This window comes from Pieris rapae, chromosome 5 (genome assembly GCF_905147795.1).
Source record: "Pieris rapae chromosome 5, ilPieRapa1.1, whole genome shotgun sequence".
Taxonomy (NCBI): Eukaryota; Metazoa; Arthropoda; class Insecta; order Lepidoptera; family Pieridae; genus Pieris; species Pieris rapae.
In genome coordinates this window covers 10,140,101-10,150,711 of record NC_059513.1, presented here as the reverse complement: position 1 = coordinate 10,150,711, position 10,611 = coordinate 10,140,101, and positions in this window count along the sequence as shown.

Sequence of the window (10,611 nt, the reverse complement as noted above, 5' to 3'; positions counted from 1 at the left end):
GTTTATACTTGATTTGTTTAATGCTAAATAGAAAATGTCAAAACAAAGAACGCTACAAATACACAGTTTAAAAGTTGAACATAAAACTGCACATTATGAGTACCGAGAGAACTTAACAAAATAAAAGCGACAAGTAAAATTTCGCAGAGCCAAGCGTCTTTAAAATTAAAAATTTTATAGTGTCACATAAACTCGAAGGTGGATTTTGTTACGGATCAGATCAAAGGTTTCACGATAATGCGAACATAAAACGCGGCCACTGAGTTAAACGAAAAACTTTTCGAATTTCTCAAATCTCGGATTGTCGGTTCTTATTTCAGGATGGATCTGTGATATTGGCTGGAAGATTAATGGTCGGTTTAAATGGACTCAATATGCACCAGATACTTAAATAAACACATTATGTATTTAGACCTAAACTCAAAACGACTAGGCCCTTCTTAGCATAGCTAATAGGGAAGTTTTATCAATTTCTGTGAACATTGGCCCTAAGGTTTATAAGACAGTACACTGCCTTTAGGCAATAGCAAGTACAAGCTCCTTTCCGTAATAATTAGAGATAAAAAAGAGAGATAGAGAGAGAGAGTTCCCTACCAGTTCATTTCGTAAGTTCTACATTTGAGAACTGGCGACAGATGAGAACATCGGATTTTTTTTAATAATTATAAGTCTGTTATAATACATACCTTCAATTTGTTAAAAAGACTTTTCTATAAATGTGTAAAATTTATGTTAATAAAAGACAGTACTACAGTTAGTATTGTCCTTTAGCTGTAAATCAAAAAGTCAATCGTCACGATATTGGAAACGCGATAAAATCACATTCAAACATTTCGAATTCTAAAATCCAAAGTACAATTGTATTTCCTACAGTCAGTAAAACCTTGGCTGTTATTAAAGCAACTCCCGTGTGTATTAAAGTTATTCCTAAGATAATCACAACGATTCTGAGCTCCAATTTATCCCAATTTAATTCTGCAATTAACAGTCGTTTGGGAAAATGTCTTGTATCTAAGGTATCTTGGTGCAATGCAGTGCAATGTTACAACGCTTTTTGAATTATGTATGAAACTGGAATGTCCTATTAGTCTAGGAGATGGGTGGATTTTCACAAAAATATAGTCAATATATAACACGTTAGGTTTATGGATTTTAAAAGAGACGGTATGTTGGTTATATACATATATGTATTTACACAATTTTATTTTTTTATTTTTAGGTGACATATTATGACATAATGTTGATATATCGAGTTTTTTTTTATATATAGATCACATCACATCACAGCCCAAGGACATACATTGGCGTGGGTACGTTGCCGGCTCTCGCATATTACTAGTATGCTCTTTTAAACAATTTAAGGTCGTATCTATCAGGCTAAACCCCAACCGAGACGATTCCACAGATCCCAAAAGGAAATGCCCTGTGTTTTACTTGTTTTAAAGTTAAAACTGTTGCCGTAAAATTAAATTAATAATAATTTGTAAAAAAATATGTGGTAATTTTTTCAATTTTCCTTCCCCTCCTCACACTACGAGTTGTTAATTGTCTTATCGAAGTATTAGTCGTATACAACAACATACAATTAGCTATTTGTTAAATACAAAAATATCGTAGCTTTTCCAATACAAAAAATATACTAAAAAGTAATTTTACCTTAACAAATTGTTGTATCTTTACTTACAAAAAACCTAAGAAATTTGTGGTCTGTAATCTAAATTATAATACTAAATTATAATAAATTTGATTTGCTCAAATACTTTTGAAGCATTTAACAGTCTTTCTACGATTTATTAAAACGCCCCTGAAGTTTCTTGGAACTTTGTAGTATTTTGATTCCGTTTAAAACATTCCATTAGATGAGTTTTACAAGTTTTTGATATTCTGACTCAGTTAAATTAAAATATTCCTCGCATAGTTTCATAACCGTTTTATACTTAGCAATTTAGAAATGCTATTGAAACTTCGATCTAGAATAGCAGCTTTAAAGAAAATTAAAGCTTTCAAGGCTGTGAGGGTTTTCCGCCTTTGCCTCTACAATTGTCAAATTGTTGAAAAATGTCAGACTAAGGGCTTGTTTCACAATGTCCGGTTAAGTTCCAAATAAGCTATTTATTAGTTATTGGAAGGATAAACACTATTGTTGCGTTTCACGACTGTCAGGTAGCGCGTAATTTTTTCGGAACTTTTATCTTCCGAATAATTTGTGTTGTATAGCTATTTGGCACTTTATCCATACATTGTGAAACAGACCCTAACTAAGATTATTCAATACTTTCGTGAAAATTGGGCGTAAATTAATATTTTTAGATAGATAGATTTTTGATCCTGATCATAAGATTGTACACAAACCACCAGTTTGCTGCCTACAACCAGTAATAGGACTGCCATGTATAGGTTGATAGGTGAAATACATTTTCCGCAAATTCCCTTTTGTCTCTAGTGTCAGCTAAGGGCGCAGAGGTCTATAACTGGTTGGTAGGCAGCAAAACAGCGGTTTCTCTGGAATGTGCAAGTTTTCCGTTACCTCTAGATAGCTCAATATTAATTTTGATCGGACTCAAACTATAGAATAAAGAAAGTGTTTATATCAACTCAAAGACTTCCATGATAAAAATGTTCGATATAATTTAAAAGCGATTCTTAGACTATATTAACTTGACTGAGAGAGTACAACTGTACACAAAAGTTTATTTTGTAAATGCAGAGAAATGGGTTTTGTTGCACACAGTTCATGGGTGTCCCGCAAGAAACTCTATTTAGTGGCCTTCCGCCTTTGCCAGAATAATGAATACTTTATAAGTTCGTATTCGTTTTGTAAAATTTCATCGGAGAGATATCTGTTTTAAAATATAAAGAAAGGGGTTGTTCTCAGTAAATGAAACTACTACTGTTATATATACAATTTTATTATATCAAAAAAGTTGCTTTGTATGTACTCGTGGACTCAGTTTCTGTATGTGGAATATATCGTAGCACAGCAAGGGCCATTCGCATCGGCCAACTCGCCCTGTTTTATAAAGCTGGGGTAGGCCGGGTACAATACTTCTTTTGGACGCATGAACCCCTGTTCCCCCTCTGAAGCGTCTGCGTGCATTGCAGTGCCAGGATTACACGAGGCATTGCACAGTGCAACGGTGACGAAGTCTCCTATAGCGACACGGATGGGCTGTTTGATCGACATCCTTGGCCCTCTCCAGCTCTTCTTTATGGTGCATGCTTCGCAGAATATATGGAGGATTTTGAGCTTGTATCTGCTACTCTCACAATGTTATCGAGAGTGGTATCTTCGCCCTTTAGCACGCAGTGGTCTACTTTCTAGCTACCATGATAGACAGTAATTTGAAGCGTGGAGCGTGTCCTCAACAAATCAGTCTTTTAACTGAAAATTGAGGTTTATAAATGTTTTCCTAGAATCAAACCCAAATGTATATAAATAATATAAAAAGGATAAAGTGCATAACGCATAAAATAAATATTATATACTAATATTTGATGCTCAAATTTATATGAGAAGATGTATTGTGTTCGTTCCTCTCGTTCGCTCGGACAATTATATTCTGCTATAGTTTTTGTTCTACACAACTGACATCTCATACGGAACCACTATCAGACACGAGTAATAGATATTTCTAATCAAGTTTTTCTTACGAGCCGTTCCTGTTTCAAACCACAGATAGCTGCACAGACCGCTATCAACCTGCAACCTCAGAGCAAGATAACTCGACTCTAAAGAACTTAATTAATGTGGAATTAAAAAGAGGCGGCGTTTTGAGATTTTCCCATACTTTACGTCTTATCATTAACTCCTTGATTTTACGCCCGATACACTCAAACTAGAAGGCTTTGTAGAGACAATAGGATTATTTTTAATTAGAAAAATAAATGAGGAGTAGAAACAATAGCTTTGAATTTTCCTTTTTATGTCTGAAGGTGACGCTATCAGAATGTTCTTAAGAACCTTTAAAACCACATTGTGTAAAATTCTATAGTGAAATTTGATTTTAAGAGAGAAATTATGAGAAAAATAGAAATCCTCTTTATGAAGCCATTCAGTGAGCCTGTTTCAAAGATCTACCAGATGCCTATTCTGTTATAATAATTGTTTGGGGGTGTAGTTGGAGTTGAATAAATTTTTGCTTACCCCAAACACGAAGGCAGTATTTCGAGGCAACTCGAGGTGGAGCAAAATGAAAAATAATTATATTAACTTTTTCTTCTTACAGTACTAATGAAATGAACAAAACAGAAGTGTTGGCTTAGTGGCTTCTACTTGCGATTATCATTCCTGGATGTGGATTAGTAGCACTAATCGACTTTCAGTCTACATGTGCAAAGCACTCGTTCGTGCGGTAAGGAAAAAACCGTGAGGAATCCAACATGCCTTAGACCCAAAGTGACATGTGTCAGGCACAGAAGGCTGGCCACCTTGGAGTATTAAAGAAACAAATTATCACTGATTCATAAACCTAAAAGTTTGTAGCACCATTCGTATAATACTAATGAAACAGAATGCTTATTACTAATGTCTGTAACTAAAAAAATCAACACATAAAAAAACAAAAGCTTTTTGCAACAAATGGTGAAATCAAGTTTTATTTGTTTATGTCCAGAATTAGTATCAGTACACATTTTATATATCACAAATAGTATCACAGTTACTTTCTCAAACAGTCAAACACAAAATTTATGCTCGAGACATTGCCTTGACTCATATAGTAAAGTGTAATTTGATTTATGAATGTTCACGTACGTGTGCCTGTCTGCTATTCTATTATTCAAAACTTAATATCCGCTAGCTGAACATCTAAATAACATATCGATCAAAGTATCTCCATTCGCAGTTTGTCAACAAATTGTCCGGAATTTCAGTAAATATGACGCTTAAGTTGGGATCATGAAGTTTAAACTAAGTTATGAGCTCTGGAATGTGTTGATAATTACAGCTACTTTAAACTTCTTTATTTTATTTTACTATTACGATTTGTTTAATTAAAAACAAGACATATGAGACGTACTAGACTTATAAAAGGAATGAAATGCTAAAAACCTGTATAAATTAATAAGTAATAAATACTATAATGTAATGCTATACTATCTAATAATAATTTATTTTACAACATACAAATATAGATAAATTACAATATTCTTAACGTAGCTATAATAAAAAAAATTTAAATTGAAAACCTAACTATATTGAAGTTAAGCTGTATTTTCTTATTTTAAATCAAATAATGGTTATATTTATGCTCAAATCTATTTGACATATGGATTTGTATTACTTAAGTAAATAAAAATCACTGAAAAGAAGGAAATTGTAAGAATTAACGTTAGGACCAAAGTCTGTTATCCGTGCTTGGTTAGCCGGTTTTAAATGTCGTATAGATTTCGGGTTTAAAGTCAAGTGACTTATTTCAATTTAATAATCCAGATAACATAAAATACGTGATATATAAAATTTGCGATTTATGTAATGCATAATGAGGCTAGTTTAAAAACCACTAAAAAACAGTCATTTTAATCTAATTCCATACAATAGACACCGCATTTCATACAGATGTCATATTCCAAGTTATCATCATTTACTTTATTATATAACAACAAGTTAGAAGCAAACAAAAACAGGCTCTGTTGCATTGGAGTAAAATTAATTTTTGCTTGTTTGTGTAAAGCTAACATAGGCAAATGCAGGTTATTTTTCAAGTAAAACAGCAATGTGAACTTGACGTAGACGAGATGTCGTAGATTATAGTCTCTGAGGAAAGTCGGGGACAAACAAAATAGACATATTAGTTGAGTTTAGAATAAACTGCTCTCATTTTTATTTATAAAATTTGAATATTTTGTAGTCTCTTCAACTTTTCTGTTGTGAATTCAGAAACTTAAATATTGCTACATTTTGGATAATACCATTTTTTGGGATATTACTAGTTTAAAGTAACTTGCTCTAAATCAATTTTGTCATAGAATATGCAATGTCTTCGCAGCAAAGTAGTAGGAAGCTGTATATTGTATCTAGAAAACCTTATTTTATAATTAATTCGTCACAATTGTTTTTTATTGCTAAATACATTAATAAGTTAATAAGGCTCGTGAAGACACTCATATTCCCCATATTTCTGTACGCAGCCGAAACGTGGACCTTGCGAGATGTGGAAAGGCAGAAAATAGACGCTCTCGAAATGTGGTGCTGGAGAAGAATGCTTGGGGTATCATGGACCGAGTTTCGTACAAACGTCTCGATACTTCAAGAACTCGGTGTTAAGCAGCATCTATTTTCAACAGTACAATCTCGCATCCTTACATTCTTCGGTCACGTATCTCGGCGTGGCGATCAGTCCTTAGAACGCCTTGTCGTCCAGGGGAAGGTGGAAGGCGCTAGATCGCGCGGCAGGTCACCTACACGCTGGACTGATCAGATTAAGTCCGCCGTAGGAGAAACACTGAATCAGTGCAGCAGGATGACCTTCAATAGGCAGCGGTGGCGGAGCGTCGTGAAGCGCATTACATCTGCGCCTTCTACTTCTACTACATAGCGATCACGACCGCTCTGGCAAGAGCGTACCGAATGAGAAGAAGACATTAATAATTTACTATTTTTAATTATTGTACTTTCTAGATTACGTTGTATGTTTTCACTTGCTTTATATAACACGTTTCCCTTGACTATACTTAACAAAAATGAAAAGGCTCAAACATGAAGAGTGAACATTGTTATTGCACAGTAGTAGGTATAAAAACGTAATTAAAGTGACCTGATGTTTTTACACGCAACGGTTTAATTGAATGCCCTGACTTATTGTCACTTTCCTATTTTATACCCCTTTTTCATATGGTACGAGGCAAACACAATTATTTCAAATTTCTCACACTAATACAAACTTCTTCTTGCTTTCTGTTTTTTATATATAATTTGTTAATCTATGTAATCTGTTTTGGCTTTCTGTATTGTCTTAGTATTTTGTATAATAATTAAGTAAGCTGTTAGATTACCTATAATTAAATAAAACTATTAGCGTAACTCAGTTTTATATCGTATGTGATACATTTAGTAAAATATAAATAAGATATATTCATAAAATATAAAAAACTCTGGTATCCTTTGTTAGATATAATATGCTATTTTTTTGTATAAGTAGGTAATAATTGTAAAATGTGTTTTTGTTTATATTTGAATATTTATTCCGTTTATGGCTTTTGTGTATAATGTTCAGATATTGTATAATAAGTAGCAGTTAGAAATACTGATAAGTAAATAATAATAGTAAATAAAGATCTCAAACAAATTTACGGAAAGCCAATTACAAAAGCCACATAATTTAAGAAATAAGAAAATAATAAACAAGGAAACTGAGATAATTAATTGTTTATTTTTTATGTAACCGCGTTTTCCGGTTCACAAACAAACATTCAATGAAAACTAAAGCCACAAAAATGAGTTTAATATTTATAACGTTATTTGACATAAACAAAACAAAGTCATGGTCGATACTATAACTGCCTATAATGACTGATTATTCTACTGAAAAAAATGTATTGAAACTCATCTTTTATTTATTATTATTTATTTATTTTTATACATATAAACAACGTTCGGATACGTTTATCTACTTGCAAAGTGACACGAGAGTCATAGGAACCCAAATTCAATAACTGTTTCGGTTAAATGAGGGGTTAAAATCATAGATTTTTTTACCAATAAACTTTAACATATGTAAATTACTATCGTCTGTGGTACATATTTACATATTGCAGCATACAATTTATATGTGCAGAGTTTGTTCCAGTGCCATGGAAACAGTCACAAACGTAGTTCTAGAACGCGTGGATATGGCTAACCAAGTTATAGAAATTTCTTGAGTAGTGAGGTCGCTCTGAAAAGCCTGCAATGAGCCAAGGAGACTTCTCTGCTTCTGGAAGCTGCTAGAGTGGCTTAGAGCAACACTTTACGCACATCGGACCTAATGAGAATCTAAGTGCGAAAACCTAGAACACCAACTACGACTAAGACCTTTATTGTAGTTGAATTTTTATAAGAAATTCGATATTGTTTATCTTGCGACGAACGCAAACAAGACCCTGGCTTTGCACCACAGAGTTTAAACCCGTTAGACCATCGTATGCATAAATATAAATGCTTTTAATAATAATTAATTTCTACATTATATCGTGAGCAAACTTTCATAACTCACTGCCAAATTGCGTTTGCTGTTAGGGCCTAGTCTACCGTTAATCTGCCCTTCTTAATATTAAATATAAGAATATCTCATTTCGTCATTCTAATCCCCTAGTCTCTTGACAAGGGTACTTCATTCATCATATCTCACTGACCAACAAAGTCTTATTAGTTCTCTGAGGTCCTGTTTTATGCATGAAAGGATGTATCGATCAGCCAAGGGTCCGTCTTTAGATTTGTTTTCGTCGGCCATAAACATACCAGGGTTGCATAAAATGTATGATGTGTGGTTCATATCTTCACATTATTTCTATATACTTGATTGAACAGTTCTGACAATATTATCCTTGGTTTACTGGAGTAAATTGTTCTCTTAAGTATTTTTATTATACTTAACTGGCAGTTTTGGTTACTTTACAACACTAGCTACAGATTATAATACATTTGTTGGTTTACAAATAAATGTATGTTATAGATGAATGAAGTTCTGTTAAATGTATTGTTATGCAAAGATTAAGATTTTTAAATTGTTTAAAATAGAAGATTTATTTGTAATTTTATAATTAACTTTAGCGTTACGAAAGACAAGGCAAAGAGGTTCGTTCTTGATTTTTTTTTAATACGCTATGTATAGTAAATATTATGCGTTAGAAGCATCGTATATATTTGAACCACATTTATAAATCTACTCCAATAAGCAACTATTTTGTAATACGCATAATAGCAAGGAAGTATGTTAATTTGGGAAAACAGCAAACATCCAAACAGCATTGCGTGTTCCCCCTTCAGGCACGTTTAATTGGCTCGACTTGCGCACTACACAATTTCATTTGCTAGTTTTTTCTGATTCCCTAGTCAAATCAACTTTAAATAATATAATATATATATAGTTTTCTATAAAAATCAAAATATATGCATAAATAACATTTCTTATTATTTCCTTCATGATAATTTAGTTCAATTTGATTAAATCAATAGTTCAATAGTTTGAGAATTTTTCGGTAAGAATAATTTAACTTACATTGCAATGGCTTTAAGTATTGTTTAAATAAATAGTAAAAATGCTATGATTTAAACAAAGCCGCAATGCGGTATACATTTCTACTTAAAACTAAACTCGACTGAAGCTGATTTATGCGAAGTTCCTTACAATTCTGTTCCATATATTTGGAGCGAGTAATTGCTTATCACATATTAATGATCTCATGTTTATAATTAAATCAAATGCTAAAAGTTTATATCAGAAGCATGCGTTACATTCATACCCACTTTACGTTATATAATTAAATATCAATTGCCAACATTGAATCTAATATATAAAATTCTCGTGTCACAATGTTCGTTCCCATACTTCTTCAATACGGCTCGACCGATTCTTATGAAACTAATTATGCATATTCAGTAGGTCTGAGAATCGGCTATCTATCTTTCGAACCCCTAAAAAACCCCTAAAGCGGTAATGGTTTGGCCCAATAATTTATTTTTTTGCTTTTATTTTTTTATGATACGGCATACAAAAATACATACAACCCTTATTGTCACCCTTCTACGATTAACCTCTATTTTTCATATAGTAGATTGTTATTTTTTTGAACTAAAAAAATATTTCCTTAAATTAATGTACATGGGAAAACGACGTTTGACGGGTCCGCTAGTATTGTTATTTTATACATATTTTTATATTTAAAGATTTTATACATATTTATAGTTATTTTATACATATTTATATTTATCTTTATATTTAAAGAAGGTTAAGGAAACTCCTTTAAGACGATTTCAAAGTACGATTTCCTGCGAATAACGACTCGTTATTTAACAGAATTACGAATGTCACATTTGTAAAGGTTATATAACCGTTTGAAGTCATGCTCATAAAATAACAAAATCAAAATACTGTTTACGCAGATTTATATAAATCAAACGTAGAGCTTAACATTTAATTCTATTCAAGAGAGATCGGAATATCAAAGGAGAAATCTTCAAAGAATTTCCGGGCGCTTCGAACGCCTATATCATCTAGATATTTGATGCAAAAGAACGCTGTTACCTGCCCAGCTAACTGCATTACTCAAAGGCAGCCGTACACGGAGTCATTTTTTACCTAGAAAATATCAATAAATCAGACTAATAACTAAGATTTTATTAGCACTTTTAATTAAGTATTTAAATTAAACACATTAATACATATTAGGATTAAATTAAATGTATGTTGATAGGAAGAAAATAGTTTGTAAATGATTTAACACTTTTGAAAAGTAGTTAGTATGGATTTTTTTTATAGTACAGGGGGCAAATGGGCAGGAGGCTCACCTGATGTTCAGTGATACCGCCGCCCATTGACACTCTCAATGCCAGAGAATTGGTACGCTCTTTTCTTGAAGGACCCTAAGTCGAAATGGTTCGGAAATACTTCAGTGGGCAGCTGGTTCCACAAA